The sequence below is a fragment of the Phyllobates terribilis genome, unplaced genomic scaffold (genome assembly GCF_046119375.1).
Source record: "Phyllobates terribilis strain yellow unplaced genomic scaffold, ASM4611937v1 Scaffold_8__6_contigs__length_399053987, whole genome shotgun sequence".
Classification (NCBI taxonomy): domain Eukaryota; kingdom Metazoa; phylum Chordata; class Amphibia; order Anura; family Dendrobatidae; genus Phyllobates; species Phyllobates terribilis.
In genome coordinates, this window is record NW_027362768.1 from 335,233,178 (window position 1) to 335,250,749 (window position 17,572).

Sequence of the window (17,572 nt, forward strand, 5' to 3'; positions counted from 1 at the left end):
CCATCCTATGATAATTATAGCCACCAAAGTGATAGAGAATTGTCTTTGGTAAATTATTGTTTTATTGCAACAGGTCGCAGAGACTGCCAGTTCTAGTCAGCAGCGAGTTCTGCAGAAAGAGATCAAAGCCCTAATGCAAAGACAACAGGTAGAGCTGTCTGGAGGAGAAGTCGGCAGTGTCAGAATGAGTGATCCGTTCCCCATTGCAATGCCTCCTAGGAGTGAAATGTTAATATGGTGTCGGGCAGCAATAGGTCTCAGGGGTCAAGATTATCAGGCCCTGGTAGAACCCGTGTACTCTGATAGTAGGCCCACCATCTTAACGGCCAGGGGGGTGGTCGATGTCCGCAAGGGGAGAGTACCGATACTCATCCTGAATTGTGGGGAGAAAGAGGTCCATTTACCCCAGTATGCCACCCTCGCTAATCTGTTTACTGTCAGTAACAATGCAATAAAGGCAGTGGAACCCTTGCCTCCATCCAAACTGGCGGAGGATAATGGCTCCAAGGGGCAGGTGGAGGATTGGTGCCAGAAGCTACAGGTAGGCACTGACTCCACCCCTTTGCACCAAAAGCATGGGGTGTACCGGGTGGTCCAAGAATATGAGCGAGTCTTTAGCAAACACCCACTAGACTTTGGGCAGGTAAAAGCGGTCCAACATCATATCCCCACAGGAGATCATCTGCCCATTAAAGAGAGGTACCGGCCTGTACCCCCAGCTCACTATCAATGTGCCAAAGGAATGTTACGGGAGATGAAGGAGGCTGGGATAATCAGAGATAGTTGTAGCCCCTGGACAGCTCCATTAGTCCTCGTTAGAAAGAAAGATGGTACAATGAGGATATGTGTTGATTGCAGGCAGATTAACCGCATTACACATAAGGACGCTTACCCATTACCCAGAATTGAGGAATCATTAGCTGCACTAAGATCCGCTAATTATTTCTCCACTTTGGATCTCACCAGTGGGTATTGGCAGGTTCCCGTGGCAAAGGCGGACAGAGAAAAGACCGTGTTTACAACACCAATAGGCCTCTGCGAGTTCAACTGCATGCCATTCGGGCTCTGCAACGCCCCAGGAACCTTCCAGCAGTTAATGGAGTGTTGCCTGGGACACAAAAACTTCAAAACTGTCCTGCTGTACCTAGACAACGTAATCGTCTACTCAAAGACATATGAAGACCACCTGGAGCACCTGGCCGAGGTGTTCGAAGCCCTATCGGGTTATGGCCTGAAAGTAAAGCCATCCAAGTGCCACCTGTTGAAGCCTAAGGTGCAGTAACTAGGTCATGTGGTAAGCACCAAAGGTGTAGCACCAGACCCTGAAAAAGTCACCGTGATCAAGGACTGACCAAGACCCTCCACTATCAAGGAAGTGCGACAGTTCCTCGGGCTGGTAGGCTACTACAGGAGATTCATCAAGGGTTTCACCAAGATAGTGGCACCCATGCAGCACATCCTAGTGGGCCAGTCCAAGAAGGCCAAGAACCCGAATCGTCCGTTCAAGTGGAGTAAAGCAGAAGAAGAATCCTTCACTCGACTGAAAGTGTCTCTTATGGAAAACGAAGTCCTGGCCTACCCCGACTATGGCCAACTCTTTGTACTCTATACGGATGCCAGCAACGTGGGATTGGGAGCGGTGCTGTCCCAGGTACAGCAGGGCAGAGAGAGAGTGATTGCCTATGCCAGCAGGAAGCTCCATCCTACGGAAAGGAACCCCGACAACTATAGTTCCTTTAAGTTGGAGTTTTTATCCATAGTCTGGGCTGTAACAGAGTGCTTCAAACACTACCTCGCCTCCTCCAGATTTACAGTCTTCACGGATAACAACCCGCTGACGCACCTGGAGACTGCGAAGCTTGGTGCCCTAGAACAACGATGGATGGCTCAACTGTCCAACTACGAGTTTACCATCAAGTATCGGGTGGGGAATAAAAACACATGCTGATGTGCTGTTTAGGATGCCCAACTTGCCAGATGGGGGAGAAGACCCGGAAGAGCTGGTGGAAATAGAGATACCCACTTTCCATCATCACAGGGTGACCCAGTGCTCCCACTGTGTGAGGAACAAGCGCTCCGCCAACAGGGAGGTCACGTTTAAACCCTTGCCCCACCATGCATGGGCAGAAACGCAGGATAGCGACCCAGCTGTCCACCTAGTAAAGGAGTTGCTGACACAAGCTAACTTGCACCCTGATCCCAATGCTCCACAGGAGACCCAACAGTTGTGGAATGAGAAGGATAAGCTGTTCATCTACGAGGGAAAGCTGTGTCGAAGAAGCATCAACTCCCGGACACACGAACTTGTCTGGCAGGTGGTAGTCCCGAGGCGGGATGTGCCAATGGTCTTAGAGGCGTACCACGATGGAGCAGGACACTTCGGGTGGAAGAAGTTGGAAGCCCTGCTATGTGAGCGTTTATACTGGGCTGGCATGAGGAAAGCAATTGAGAGATGGTGTCGAGAATGTGGTCTATGCAACCTGAGATAGACAGAGGGCTCCCCTGCAGCCCATAATCGCCAAACAACCACTTGAACTGGTAGCCTTGGACCACGTGAAGCTAGCCCCAAGTCGGTCAGGCTATGTCTACGCTCTCACCATAGTAGACCACTACTCCCGGTTTCTGGTAACAGTGCCAGTGAAGGATCAGACGGCTACGACGGCAGCCAAAGCGTTTCAACAACACTTTTGTCGTCCGCATGATTACCCTGAAAGAGTGCTTACTGACCAAGGCCCAGCAGTTACCGGATTTGGTGGACCTATATAACCATATCCCGGTGAACTCCACCAACTGTACACCCGCTTACCTGATGAGGGCAAGACCTGGCAAATTACCCATTGACTTAGACATGGGAGTTTTAACACCTGAGACGACATCACCAGATGCAGACTGGGATACGGAGCGGCAGCAACAATACCGCAAGGTGCAAGAATGTGTGGAGAGAAGTTTGTCCCAGGCGAGACAAAGGCAGGAGAAAACTTATAATCAGCATGCACCTGCAGTTCCATTGTCACCTGGAGAACAGGTACTCAAAAGGAAAAGACGAGTTCACAAATTAGATGATCAGTGGGAGGTTGAGCCATACACAGTCTTACCTTCAAATTTCGACAACACCAAGGTATGCCTCGTCAGTAAAGATGGAAGAGAGACTTCAGCGGGAGTCTCAGGAGACCACCTGAAGATATGCCCTGATCAATTGAGACACAAAGAGGAAGACCAAAACAGCCCCCAGCACACAGAAAAGATGGAAGAAACGGTTCAAACTATCCTTGGAGAATTTTCCCGCTCTTGGGCGCAGGTGAACCAAGCAATCATGGTACCTGTCCTAACCTTTCCCCAAGTAGCCTCACCGGAAGCCACAGAGACTCTAGAACAGCAAAGAGACCAGTTGGCCCCAGAAACAGATGCTTCATCAGCAGTGGAACAAGTGAATCTACCCCCTGATAGCGGCGAATCTGTCATACCCATGGTGAGTCAATGAGTTTGCAGAAGACTACCAAGCCTACCTGTGTTACCTCAGATTAACCGTAGTGTAGTCCACACTGAACCCACCACACCAGCGGTAGACACTAGAGACCCGGGTATGTCATTGGCAACAAATGTACTGCGTAGATCAACCCGTAGTACCATAGGTCATCTCCCTGCCCGTTATAAGGACTAAAAAGTAGTAAAATAATAGTATGTTATATAGTTGTAACCATTAAGTAATCCTGGATATACAGTACAGACCAAAAGTTTGGACACACCTTTTCATTTAAAGATTTTTCTGTATTTTCATGACTATGAAAATTGTACATTCACACTGAAGGCATCAAAACTATGAATTAACACATGTGGAATTATATACTTAACAAAAAAAGAGTGTGAAACAACAGAAAATATGTCTTCTATTCTAGGTTCTTCAAAGTAGCCACCTTTTGCTTTGATGACTGCTTTGCACACTCTTGGCATTCTCTTGATGAGCTTCAAGAGGTAGTCACCGGAAATGGTCTTCCAACAATCTTGAAGGAGTTCCCAGAGATGCTTAGCACTTGTTGGCCCTTTTGCCTTCACTCTGCGGTGCAGCTCACCCCAAACCATCTCGATTGGGTTCAGGTCTGGTGACTGTGGAGGCCAGGTCATCTGGCGTAGCACCCCATCACTCTCCTTCTTGGTCAAATAGCCCTTACACAGCCTGGAGGTGTGTTTGGGGTCATTGTCCTGTTGAAAAATAAATGATGGTCCAACTAAACGCAAACCGGATGGAATAGCATGCCGCTGCAAGATGCTGTGGTAGCCATGCTGGTTCAGTATGCCTTCAATTTTGATTAAATCTCCAACATTGTCACCAGCAAAGCACCACCACACCATCACACCTCCTCCTCCATGCTTCACGGTGGGGACCAGGCATGTAGAGTCCATCCGTTCACCTTTTCTGCGTCGCACAAAGACACGGTGGTTGGAACCAAAGATCTCAAATTTGGACTCATCAGACCAAAGCACAGATTTCCACTGGTCTAATGGCCATTCCTTGTGTTCTTTAGCCCAAACAAGTCTCTTCTGCTTGTTGCCTGTCCTTAGCAGTGGTTTCCCAGCAGCTATTTTACCATGAAGGCCTGCTGCACAAAGTCTCCTCTTAACAGTTGTTGAAGAGATGTGTCTGCTGCTAGAACTCTGTGTGGCATTGACCTGGTCTCTAATCTGAGCTGCTGTCAACCTGCGATTTCTGAGGCTGGTGACTTGGATAAACTTATCCTCAGAAGCAGAGGTGACTCTTGGTCTTCTTTTCCTGGGGCGGTCCTCATGTGATGCCAGTTTCTTTGTAGCACTTGATGGTTTTTGCAACTGCACTTGGGGACACTTTCAAAGTTTTCCCAATTTTTCGGACTGACTGACCTTCATTTCTTAAAGTAATGATGGCCACTCGTTTTTCTTTATTTAGCTGCTTTTTTCTTGCCATAATACAAATTCTAACAGTCTATTCAGTAGGACTATCAGCTGTGTATCCACCAGACTTCTGCACAACACAACTGATGGTCCCAATCCCATTTATAAGGCAAGAAATCCCACTTATTAAACCTGACAGGGAACACCTGTGAAGTGAAAACCATTTCCGGTGACTCCCTCTTGAAGCTCATCAAGAGAATGCCAAGAGTGTGCAAAGCAGTCATCAAAGCAAAAGGTGGCTACTTTGAAGAACCTAGAATATAAGACATATTTTCAGTTGTTTCACACTTTTTTGTTAAGTATATAATTCCACATGTGTTAATTCATAGTTTTGATGCCTTCAGTGTGAATGTACAATTTTCAAAGTCATGAAAATACAGAAAAATCTTTAAGTGAGAAGGTGTGTCCAAACTTTTGGTCTGTTCTCTATATAGTTATTAAATTTATAGACAAATGGACCACAGGACTAGGTGTGGTCAGGACAATGTTGAGTAAAGTTGATTGTTGGCCTTGAAAATAAACCGCAGGCGTGGTCGAAAACCAGGCCCAACAACAGAGTGCCCTGAAGCCACGCCCAGGGACGATACACGAAGTGGGTTGAGGCGGTTCCCACCAACCAAACTTCAGTTATTCGGAAAAAGACAATTCCCAGATTGTGGTATAAAGACTAAGCACCGCAATGACTGCTACCAATTTTTGTTGGGTTTTTGTGATTTTTGCTTTTTGAGACTTTGTAAATTCTTGGTAATGTGGATTGTTATTGTTGTTAATTGTTAATTCAAAAAGGTATCCTCAGTCCGGGAGTACTAAATTTAACTAGGGGGGAATATGGCACCCCAGGAGTCCGGTTGCCACAGTGGCATTGCCTCCCTCACAAGGGTGATGCAATGCCTGGAAGCAAGGAAGGGTCCCCTAATCAGGTTTACCAGCATACAACACTTTCCTGGCTCCAGACCAGAAAGGGGAGCTCCTCCCCTTGACAACTGGAATCTGGAGGCGGGGTTAGTAAGAGTGAGTAGAGAGGAGTTGAAGACAGGACAGTGACAAGGAAGGACCTGGGGAAGGGAGCTGTAGACAAGCTCACCCCAGAGGAGAGATGCGCAGAAGAACCGGACACCGGAGTCCGAGGTTGTGGGGCACTGAAGGCCCAGGAGCAGAAACCAGAGGGCAGGAGACTGCAAGTCTCCTGGCCCCATCAGATGCCCGGTGACACAGCAGCACCATAGGGCCCAGCACCGCCACGTGGGAGCGACACTTACGGAAGGCCCGAATTGCCTGCCATATGGGTGAGGAAAAGACGTTTTACTCAGGGACGAGGCCCACAGCATAGCTACAAGCAGCATGGCCAAAGAGAATAGCGCAGAGGGAAGGCCTAAAACTTCACCTGGCGAGGTGGATTCCCAACTTGCTTCCAGGCCACCCGGACCTCTACTACCAGCTAATACCAGTGCCCCGGTCTGCTTAACAAACCCCAAGTAAAGATAAGAGGAAACCGCCATTAAGCTGTGGACTGGTCATTATCTGCACCATCACCTGCATTATGTCGCACCCCCGGGGGCCTTACTGTTTGGAGGACAGTATATATATATCACGGTGGCTGGCCCAGGGCGGACAGTGCACAAAAGGGGTAGTGATTACTAATAAAGTTCAGAGAAATTCGTGATGCCACCTGTGGTGTCTGGTGAAGGTCACCAGCGCTGCAGAAGTCCTCTGAGGCAGGTGAAAAGGCAGCTAAAGATGGTACAGCTCCCCACAGGTGGAGCGGGCCTCAGGGCAGTGTAGATAGATAGATGGTGGATGTGATGGGCGTTGTTGTGCAGGTAGAGAACGCAGCAGGAGTAACGGACAGAGACAGGGGGTTTTACTTTGTTACCTTTACTGGAACAGCTGGTAGATACGGTCCAGGGTACTCTAGGTGAAGGGCGCACTTTTGGACTTCTCCCCAGGAAGCGTGTATAAGGCCTCCGGATCCGTGTCTGCGTCTGTGTAAGCTCCTGGCCAGCCTGCAACTGTGCCTAGCTTATGTGTCTTGCTTTTTCTACTCCACCTGTTGCTCTGAAGTAGGACCTCCGGTTGGTAACCACTTTCCCTGGACGTCGGGACCTTCGTGGTTCCTGGTCCTGTATGTGTCTAGCTTCAGGTTTGCCAGGGACTTGTAGTCCTCTTGGGGTTCCGGTTACCCCTACTGGGTGTAAAGGGTCCCTGTAGGCTCGGACCCGGTGTCCGGTGTATATACTGGGGTAAGCCTGGTATGCTCCTCTGCCCCCTTTTTGTCACTCTTTCCTTCCTCTCGCCTTCGGCCACTCTCGGGTCCCTCACTAGGCTTCAGGGCTGCTGGAGGCCTAGCTTGCCTCACACAGCAGACTGCATGCTCCTCTCTGAACACTAACTGGAACTATACTGAAGACTGAGCTGCCTGGCTCCACCTTCCCTTTATATATCCCTATCAGGGCTCCCTCTGCTGGTATGAGGTGGAAGGTGGAGGTGTTTGCATGTAGTGAGGGCCTCTTGTGGAGAAATCCATCCGTGCACCCTTCTGGGTTCTGTGGCACCATGCGCAGCAGGGCGCCACATTTACACTGTACCAACAACATTCACCTCCACAATTCTACATATACTGTCCTAGAGCTAAGCTCTGCCTGTGGAGAGCTGAACTGACTCTGCTGCGTCACCGTCAGCTCCAGAGGATCTGCACCGCAGCGGCGGCCCCATATAGCCGCATACCACAGGTGGCGTCACGAACATTATCTCTAAAAAACTTCATTCCCCTTTCGCCTTTTCCTTTAATTGACCACCCTGGGTCACGGACCGGGTCACTGCCACTGTGACATCCCCCAGCATCAACCGGCCCGGCTACCGAGTGCCCCACGGCCCAGGGGGCGCGTCAGGAGCTATAGGGAAATGTTACAATTCATCAAGCATTTTGACGCTAATCTACTTTTGCATATGGCCTTTTAGGTTAGCCTTTTTGTTGTAAGATATTTTTCTACAAAGCAATTAAAACTTTAGTCAATGAAAAAGAAAATTCAAGCTAATTATTTATTACGTTTTGGTGGGGAAAAAAAAAAATCAGCTATAATGCCTTTAAAATTGCTCAGAAACCCCAATGTGTACATATGATAATATCAGTCGATAGTGACATAATGGACTGGAGCAGGTTTGAGGAGATCTTCAAGCTGCTCAATGCATTTTTATAAATGGGTATTTTTGGGAAGCAAACGACAAAAAGTTGAGTTGGAGCTGCAACTTTTCGAGTGGGAGTGACTGCATCGTTATTGAAGGACATTCAGTTTAATGTTCCAATGGATCAAGTTTAAACAATTTTATTCGCTAGGAACAGGAAATATGTGTCATCTGGCACTCAGAACTTAGAGCTCTTGGAACCTGCAAGGTGGCATATAAAATCCATACTGGTCAGTATTATAGGCCTATGGATCTGTACTGGTCTATATAATAGACCTGTAGGTTATACCTAGAAACAATGCATAAAGGGAAGGAAAACAAGCAATGGAGCATAACAAATAGAGACATAACAGTTGGCACAGAATAGGAAAAAATCCATCAAGTTTTTCCTTGGAGGCACCTAGGTCTATCAAGTTCAACCTTTTTCATGGGAAGAATATTTAAAGTGTATCTGAAGCAGCTTCTGATGGGAATATTGGAGTGGATCCCCTTCAAAATCCTCCCAAGTTTTTTTGAGGTGGACAAAGCCGACGTGGTTTTCAAGAGTAATGCGCACAGGGACTTTTCGAGATCATAGGGAATGTGCACATAACATCTTTTTTGGCCTGGAATCCGTCTGAAAAAGCATGGCAAGCCCACCTAAAAATGAACAGGTTTGGAAACCTTGAAGTTGTCAAAAGAATTAAGGGTGTGTTCACATGGCATCTTTAAGATGCTGAGTTTTCCAAGGTGCTTCAGGAATAAGTCAGCTTTCTTTTTCCTGAAGCTGCTTACTTTGCCGACATCTTTGCTCTATGTTTTCCAAATGAAGTCACCCAAAGAATGAACGTTACTTCTTTTAACTGCTTCAAGGTTTCTGAACCCTAAAGTGGTTAAAAGAAGTGACATAAGACGGAACATGTGCACAACAATGTCATTTTGACATTCCTGTGCAATATGTTCATTTTTTGAGGAGGGAATCCACCTGAAATGTCATTGTTACACACCTGCCCCTGGTTTCACAGGCTCTGCTTCCTTCCTATGGGTCCACTGCTCTCTGCTGTGCTACAGGTTTTGCAAGTTGCCCGGCATCGATCAAAGACATCATCTCCCTAGACCTATTTAAAGCCATTAAACCAAGCAATGTGAACTGAGGTCTAAGATGGTACACATGCAAGAAATAGGAGCATGTTCACACTAGCAAAAAGAAGCAAAACCTACAAAAGACAAAAAATATATCTCATACCCTAGCATCATTATATATAAATGTAAAGCAAAGTTGCATATTAAATATAGGGTACTTAGTGAACTATTTTTGATCAAAAAAAGTATACAAGCCGTCCCACCAGCGACAAGGTGACCCTAAATTGGGACGGTACCTACACTGTCTATATTAAAAACCTTACTGTATATCAAAGTTGAAGTAATGCATATAAAAGGGTAGACAAATAGAACCGGGTCCCAATATCAGACCACCCAAGCCCGTGGTAAGCTACATATATACTAATCAGCTCAACAAAGGGGATGCCACACCCTTAATTTGCACAGAATGCAAACAAGACAAAAAACCAAGCAATGTGAACAGAGGTCTAAGATGGTACACATGCAAGAAATAGGAGCATGTTCACACTAGCAAAAAGAAGCAAAACCTACAAAAGACAAAAAATATATCTCATACCCTAGCATCATTATATATAAATGTAAAGCAAAGTTGCATATTAAATATAGGGTACTTAGTGAACTATTTTTGATCAAAAAAAGTATACAAGCCGTCCCACCAGCGACAAGGTGACCCTAAATTATATTTAAAGCCATTGATGCACACACCTGTGTCTTGGGATTGAGTGTCTAAGACATAGAGCCCTAGATTAGGTGTTCCTGGATTACCGGTGATTTTCTACAGTCCTCATTGCCCACGTTCCTTCCTGCCTGATGCATCGACACCCAGAATCCATGTGGCCACCTGGTTCTGGGGTTTAGAGGATCCACCTCCCCTGGTGAGCCCTTATAGATGTCTGTGCACATACCCTAAAAGAATATGTTAACAGGGTTTTTTTATATGGAATTTGAACCGGAACCGCTTCAACATCCACATTAAAAACTACTTCCAATACTTCTTGAATACTCTTTGATGTGGATTTTGAAGTTCATCCTCTTCAAAATCCATGTCTAACTACTCAGTGTGACTCTACTCAAAGAGATTTTGAAGAATTTTTGTTTATGCCTTTCTGAAATGGTTTTGAAGCAGTTATGAAACTTTTTTCTTCCCATGTAGTTTGGAGCGGATTCCATGGGAAATCGCATCATAAAAGTGACATGTCTCTTCTTTTTTTTCTGCTGTGAGATTTTCAATACCTTGGTGCAAAAAAACTCACTTTATGATCAGCGATATAAACTCAATAGAAAGAAAAGTTAAAGAGTATTTGAAGATGTTTTTGATGTGGATTTTGTAGCTGATTCGCTTGAAATCCACACAAATATAATCCATGTCAACATAGCCTAATTCTTCTTGTCTTCTTTGAGGCTTTTTTTAGCACTTGTTTTCCATACTGGCTGTTACTATATGTATATAAAATATTCAAAAGAAGATATATAAGAGCATGCTGATTTTTGAACATGGAATATGGCAAAAATTCCTGCTTGTCTGCTGAAAAGCAAAATTTTATTTATTTTATTTCATACTTTAAAAAAAAAAGAAATTTATTGGATTTTTTTTTTCTTTTTGAGAGATCAATATTTTTTCTATCTTTGCTAAAGTCTAGTCTCATGACCAAGAAATGAATATGTTTTACACTTTAAAATTTATCTCGGGAAAATGAAGGAAAGAAATAACGTGATGCAATTAACAGTATGGCACCTGCTGATAAAAGCTTTCTTAGAACTAAAAAAAAGAAGGCAAAAAGATGTCAAACATGAACATGTCTAAGAGAAAACAACCTTCTGTACCCCCTGGCAATGTTAACATGTCATTAACATGTCTTTGTGTCTGACAAGCTAAATCTACCTGCAATTTACAACACGTGCAATAAAGTAATGCTTCCGGATATTACAGTTCCAGACTGTTGGAGACACAGCGCAATGTGAATATGTGCTTATTTAACTTAATTGGTGCTCCTGGAGATACTCTATGGTTGTGTCATCGAAAGATTGTGTTTTACTGGTTTAGCTGGCTGCTATAGATCAGGTGATGCACTAAATTCAGCTTGACCACAGATGGAAAAAGAAAAGGACAAAGCAGGGGTTAGGCATTCCTATGAAGCTCCGGCGACTTGATGACAAAATTATATCTTTACAGCTGCCAAAAATGGCTACTTTCTTTTCAAACTATAAGATGTAGGAGAGGTGAAGAACATAATTAACTTGCACAAAAACAGAGTAATATAAGAAGAGTTTTTGCCACACTCCTGTGTCGCAAGGTAAAGAGGTATTACGTATGGAAAAAGTTATCACTAGGGATGAGCGGACCCGTGGGAGTTCAGGTTCTGTTACCCAACCCCAATTTTAGTCCAAAGTTTGGTTCGGGTATCAGAACTGTACCCAAACTTGAGCCAGAACCCAAACCCCATTGAAAACAATGGATCTCTCTCTCTCTCTCTGGAACTCTCTCTCCGGAACTCTGAACTTTGCAACAGACTTTCCGGAGAAGTCTGTGTTCAGCGTTTAGTGCCGGACACTAACTGTCCGGTACGAACCCCAAACTTTTAAGTTCAGGTTTGCTCATCACTAGTTATCACCTACTCACAGTATAGGTGATTACGTTTAGATTTGTGGGGGTCTGAATACTGAGACCCCCACTAATTGCCAAAACAGGGAATTCTTATCCCCATCGGGATGGAATTGCAGCGCACAAGCTAGACAGCCATTACATTAGTTGCCTATGAGACTGGCGGAGAAAGCAGCACTCCTGTAGTCCCATAGAAGATTACTGAAGTTGGGTTGGAGCATGTTCCCTAATCTGGTGATCGATGTGGATCCCAGTGATCTAAAGAGAACCCAGTGATAACTTGTTACAACGGGAATAAGTCTTTGAATATTGCTTCTTCAGAATTGTCCTGTCTTTTCATTGGTTCCTTAGAATTTGCATGCTCATCATTTTTGTTGTTACATCCAAACATCTTGATGGTCATCCTCCATCTCTTCTCTTTTTGGGTCTCCCAGGCATATTTGACTTCCAATTAATTTTTTCATCCTCTAAGCCTAGAAAAATAGCTTCAGTTTGGTAATCATGGCACAATTATAAGATCAGACATTATTCTGCTCATTTTTTGGGTCAAAAGGCATGGCTAGTAATGCTGTGATCTGGTTGGGGGATTTTAACTGCTGTAAACCCCTTGGATTGGAACTATCTACCTATTGGAACTAGGGATCCCTATATGCCGGTCATCTACACCAGCACCTCTACAACGGGAAGATGTTGTATGTACTGTGGTCAGTCATATGTTTTGCCACTACAAAAACTTTTATGGGAAGTTCAAAATCAATTAAGAATATTCACTTGGTGATTTATGTACTTTTCATATTGCAGTTGCATGATGTGGTATAGTGCATGATTGGCCACCGTTCCATACAACTCCTTCCCAAAAAAGGGGACTGGTGAACTTAGCAATCCAACCTCCAGTGATGTAAGGTTTCTCATGAACCCTGATGACTTAGTTTGGTTGATAAAAAATGTCTTTTAATTGAAGGTCTCCTTCTATTATGTCAATATAATGAATAGGACAACTAAAAGTAGTTGTCTATATAAGACAATTCTCTCAAGGAACAAAGTTGAAAATTTGATGGGAAGTTTTCGAGAATTTCACCTGCTATACCAGATCTTTTAGAGCCTTACTTCGTATGGCTGTCACTGCGTCATCACATCATGATACGCGCCGTGACCTTCTTGCGCTCATGTGCAGAACCCTACTAATTCCATGAAAGCTGGAAGTCTCGGCACAGATTTAGTTGCCCGAAGATTCCAGCGTGAGTGGCGGTGGATTTGAAGATGCGATGCGGATCTTACTGGTAGCGGTGAGTAGCAGTTGCCAGAAAGGTGAGCAGTAAGGTATGACAATTTTTTTTTATTTTTTTTTTACTTTTTGATGGTCCATTATGGTTTAGAAAAATGGCCACCATGTTGCTGAATTCACAAGGGAACAAATGACAAAAAATCCACATCTTGGCAAAATTCAAGTAAAATTCAATTCCTTTCGAATGTATTAGCTCATCTCTCTTCCATAAGCTTCAATTTTCGCTTCTGCCGACTGTTATTCATATGACAACATATTATTTAATTCTAGGTCCATGTATACTCCCTACTCTGTGACAACCTGAGATTTCATTCCCTGACTATGTAAAAACTTCAAGTTTGAGTCTAGAATCTTGATTTGGCATGAAACACTTTTCAAGTACAAAATGTAAAAAAAGTGTCAAGACAAGTTTTGCTTTTAGCAATATTTTTGTCGATTCTTCTGTTCCAAAAACTGTTTGATATTGACACATTTATATATTAAAGGAAACCTGTTGTTAGATTCATTCTGCTTGAACCAGAATCACAGCCTGGCTGTGCAATTGCAGCCAGGTATAGTTTACTATGAAAAACTGCGACGTTTCATTGTAAATGTACTATGGAGACTATAGGTATATGACTAAACTAATCCGATGCAGTCCGTGGCCGGCTTCTGCCCATCCCACTCCATTTGCTTGACAGATCTTATAGTGTACATACATGGGATGGACCTTGTGACGAAACAACTTCTAATCTTAATCAGCCAGATGTCTAGATTTGTTAAGCCAAGAGAAATACACTATTATCATTGTGTTGACCTTTGAATGTATGTGTTTCTTTGGCTGGTCAAGAAGGACAGTAGCTCAGTGTTTGGGAACAATGATGTTTGTTACTATGCTAATTGCATATTCTACTAAGCCAGCTAGTTTATTTACAAGAGCAGGGGGATTAGCTCAAACAATGAGACCTGAGCGCTGCAACTTCCGCCCCTCCACGACCTGTGACTGATGACCTTAGCCACATATGTAAATATAAAAAAGGTTTTATATCCTGCTGCAAGGAGAATCAGAGAGACATTCTTCAGAACATCAGCTTCGTAGCATGGCTCGATCCATAGGGACACAGATTTGCATTCTACATGATTCCAGCCTAAGGGTATGTGGCACTGACTGGAAGGATACGGATCTGCTCCATTGACCATCAGAGAACCCATGGATACATTTGGGGAGACCAGGTTGGGACGATGAAGTCACCTGGCCCCATGGATATGTTGTTTGGGGTTGCCAGGTGGGACCCTCTGGTGGCTTGGAACCCATGGAGACATTCAGAGAAGCCAGATTGGGACCAGCCGGTCATCTGGCCCCATGGAAACTCTCAGAGAGTCCAGGGTGGGACCCTCGGGTTTCCTGGCCTTGTACCTCGATGGACTGTCAGCTTTCTAAGCTTCCGCTACCTTCTATCTGTGGGGGTCTGCCAAAAGCGGGGGGCCACTGGTTGAAGTAGTTGGCCCTGGAAGTCCCAAAGTAGCAGCTGTTCTATTCCCAGGCGGCCAGCGGAAAGGTGAGACTGTAATGTCGTACCATCTTGGGTATTTGCTGGAACTGTTCTGTGTGTTTATTGTTCGTTTGGTGATTCAATAAAGTATTGCCACACTGTTTTACTCTCACCCTGTGTTGTCTGAGTAGTATTATGCCCACAGAAGACCCCATGTCTTCACAGACCTGTCAATCAACTGGAGCAAAAAGAGTTTGTATAATCTGAAATACCACAGTATTTCAGAGAAACACATACTGTACCTGGCTGTGATTGCCCAACCAGGCTCCTTATTCATGTTGCCTGTGGTTTGGGCAGTATTAATTTAATGACAGATTAGAATAAGGAAGGGGGTTAATGTCTTCAGTTCTGCCAACTTTCACAGGGTGTGGTAGCTCTCATGACAAATGTTCAGGACAAAGATCTGATGAGATATGTGACTAAGCTAGGAGGACACAGCAGCAATGAATTCTGCTATTTTTATTTATTCTATTATTAAAATAATTATTATTTCTATTTGATTTATTAGTATGTATGAATCACCTATATTGATGAAGGGTATAAAATAAATGAACACTCCTTTAAACCTTGGAGATTGTTGGAAATGATATGCCTGTGTATTTTGTTTTCACCGCCCATAATTTGTATCCCCAAAACTTTTAAAGGGAATCTGTCACCCCCTGGGACTTATCTGACCTCTAATATGGTCATACAGGTGAGAGAAATGTAAATCTATATCTACCTGTATGCCTCATATTAGAGGTCTTATTGCCGTGAAATGTCTTTTTATTCATACAAGTTTCTGATGTGTTCCAGTCCCAGGGCCCGCAAGAAATCCCCACCTCCTGTGTGAATTATAATGCCTCCCCCCCTGCATGTCTCAGTGCTCTGTGGCATGCAATTGCGGGGGCCAAATCCCATGCATGCGCTCTTCACTTTTTGCAGAAGGTGCACTTGTATCATGTACTATGCAGTCATAGTACTGCAGGGATCTTGTGCACAGGCGCCGCTGAGTCACTGTGACTTCCCGGCGCCTGCTCCGGGAAGTGGCAAAACTGGACACGGGCTTGTTTCAGACAACAGTAAAGAGGCTGCATTTTTATATTTGTATTATTGTCATAATAACTGGGACATTGGGTTCAGCTTTAAAGCAGGGATGTCAAAAACACAGAGGGCCCAAAGGAAAAACTTGGAAAAAGTCACGGGCCAACCAGTATACAGTATAATGGGCCCCAAATAGTCCTCCATAGAGAATAATGGGCCCTACATAGTCCTCCATACATAATAAAGGTCCCCATATAGTCCTCCATATAGAATAATAGGCCCCACATAGTTCTCCATACAGTATAATGGGCCCCACATAATCCTCCATACAAAATAATGGGCCCCACATAGTCCTCCATACAGAATAATAGGCCCATATAGTCCTCCATATAGAATAATGGGCCTCACATAGTCCTCCATACAGTATTATGGCCCTCACATAGTCCTCCATACAGAATAATGGCCCCACATAGTCCTCCATACAGTATTATGGCCCTCATATAGTCCTCCATACTGAATAATGGGCCCCACATAGTCCTCCATATAGAATAATGGGCCCCACATAATCCTCCATACAGAATAATGGTCCCCACATAGTCCTCCATACAGAATAATAGGCCCCATATAGTCCTCCATATAGAATAATGGGCCCCACATAGTCCTCCATACATTATTATGGCCCTCACATAGTCCTCCATACAGAATAATGGCCCCACATAGTCCTCCATAAAGAATAATAGGCCCCACATAGTCCTCCATACAGTATTATCGGCACCCCATAGTCCTCCATACAGAATAATGGGCCCCACATAGTCCTCCATGCAGTATAATGGGCACCACATAGTCCTCCATACAGAATAATAGGCCCCACATAGTCCTCCATACAGTATTATCAGCACCCCATAGTCCTCCATGCAGAATAATGGGCCCCACATAGTCCTCCATACAATATAATGGGTACCACATAGTCCTCCATACAGAATAATGGGCCCCACACAGTCCTCCATACAGTATTATGGGCCTCACATAGTCCTCCACACAGAATAATGGGCCCCACATAGTCCTCCATACAGTATAATGGGCCCCACATAGTCCTCCATACAGAATAATGGCGCCACAAAGGAATGGTGGTTCTGGTGTCGTGGGCCAAATGAAATCTCCCAACTGGCCAGATTTAGCCCTGAGGCCAGAGTTTGACATATAAGCTTTAAAGCACACCCATTGTTACAAAAAATAGTTTAAAGGGGTTGTCCAGGACTTTAACATTGATGGCTTATCCTTAGGATAGGTCATCAATGTCTGATCGGCAAGGGTACGACACCCGGCATCCCCACCAATCAGCTGATCGGTGTCATCGGTGGTGGCCAGAACTGCTTAGTTACAGAGCTGTACAGGACAGCTCCATCGACTGTATAGTGGTCGTGGCCAGGTACTGCACATCCGCCCCCTTTTCAAATCAATTCTTACCTTTGCTGATATCATGCTTCATACTTGCAGAGTGGATTACTTCGCTGAATGCTTGGAACCATCAGTATATCTCTACTTTCTGTTTCTTCGTCACTAACACATTGGACTATTTTACTGAAATACTAAAAGTGGCTTTTACATCTACAGTCTTCTGACCTGTATTAGTCATCACTTTGTTAATATAGTAAAACCGGACTGTAATCACCCTCCCCAGTTCCAGCTCTAGTCTTTGTGTATTGGCTGGAGCAGTACCATCACAACTACAGTGCACATCACCTCTACAGCCAATCTCTCAGCTCAGCAGCTTGTGAAGAGCCACTTAGCTCAGTGACTGGCTGCAGTGGTAATGTCTTTAATCAAGACAGCACCGCTGCAGCCAGTGCACAAATACTAGATCAGCGGGGGAGGGCTGGCTCTGGATGTGGAAAGGGTACAGTAAAATCGGATAGCACT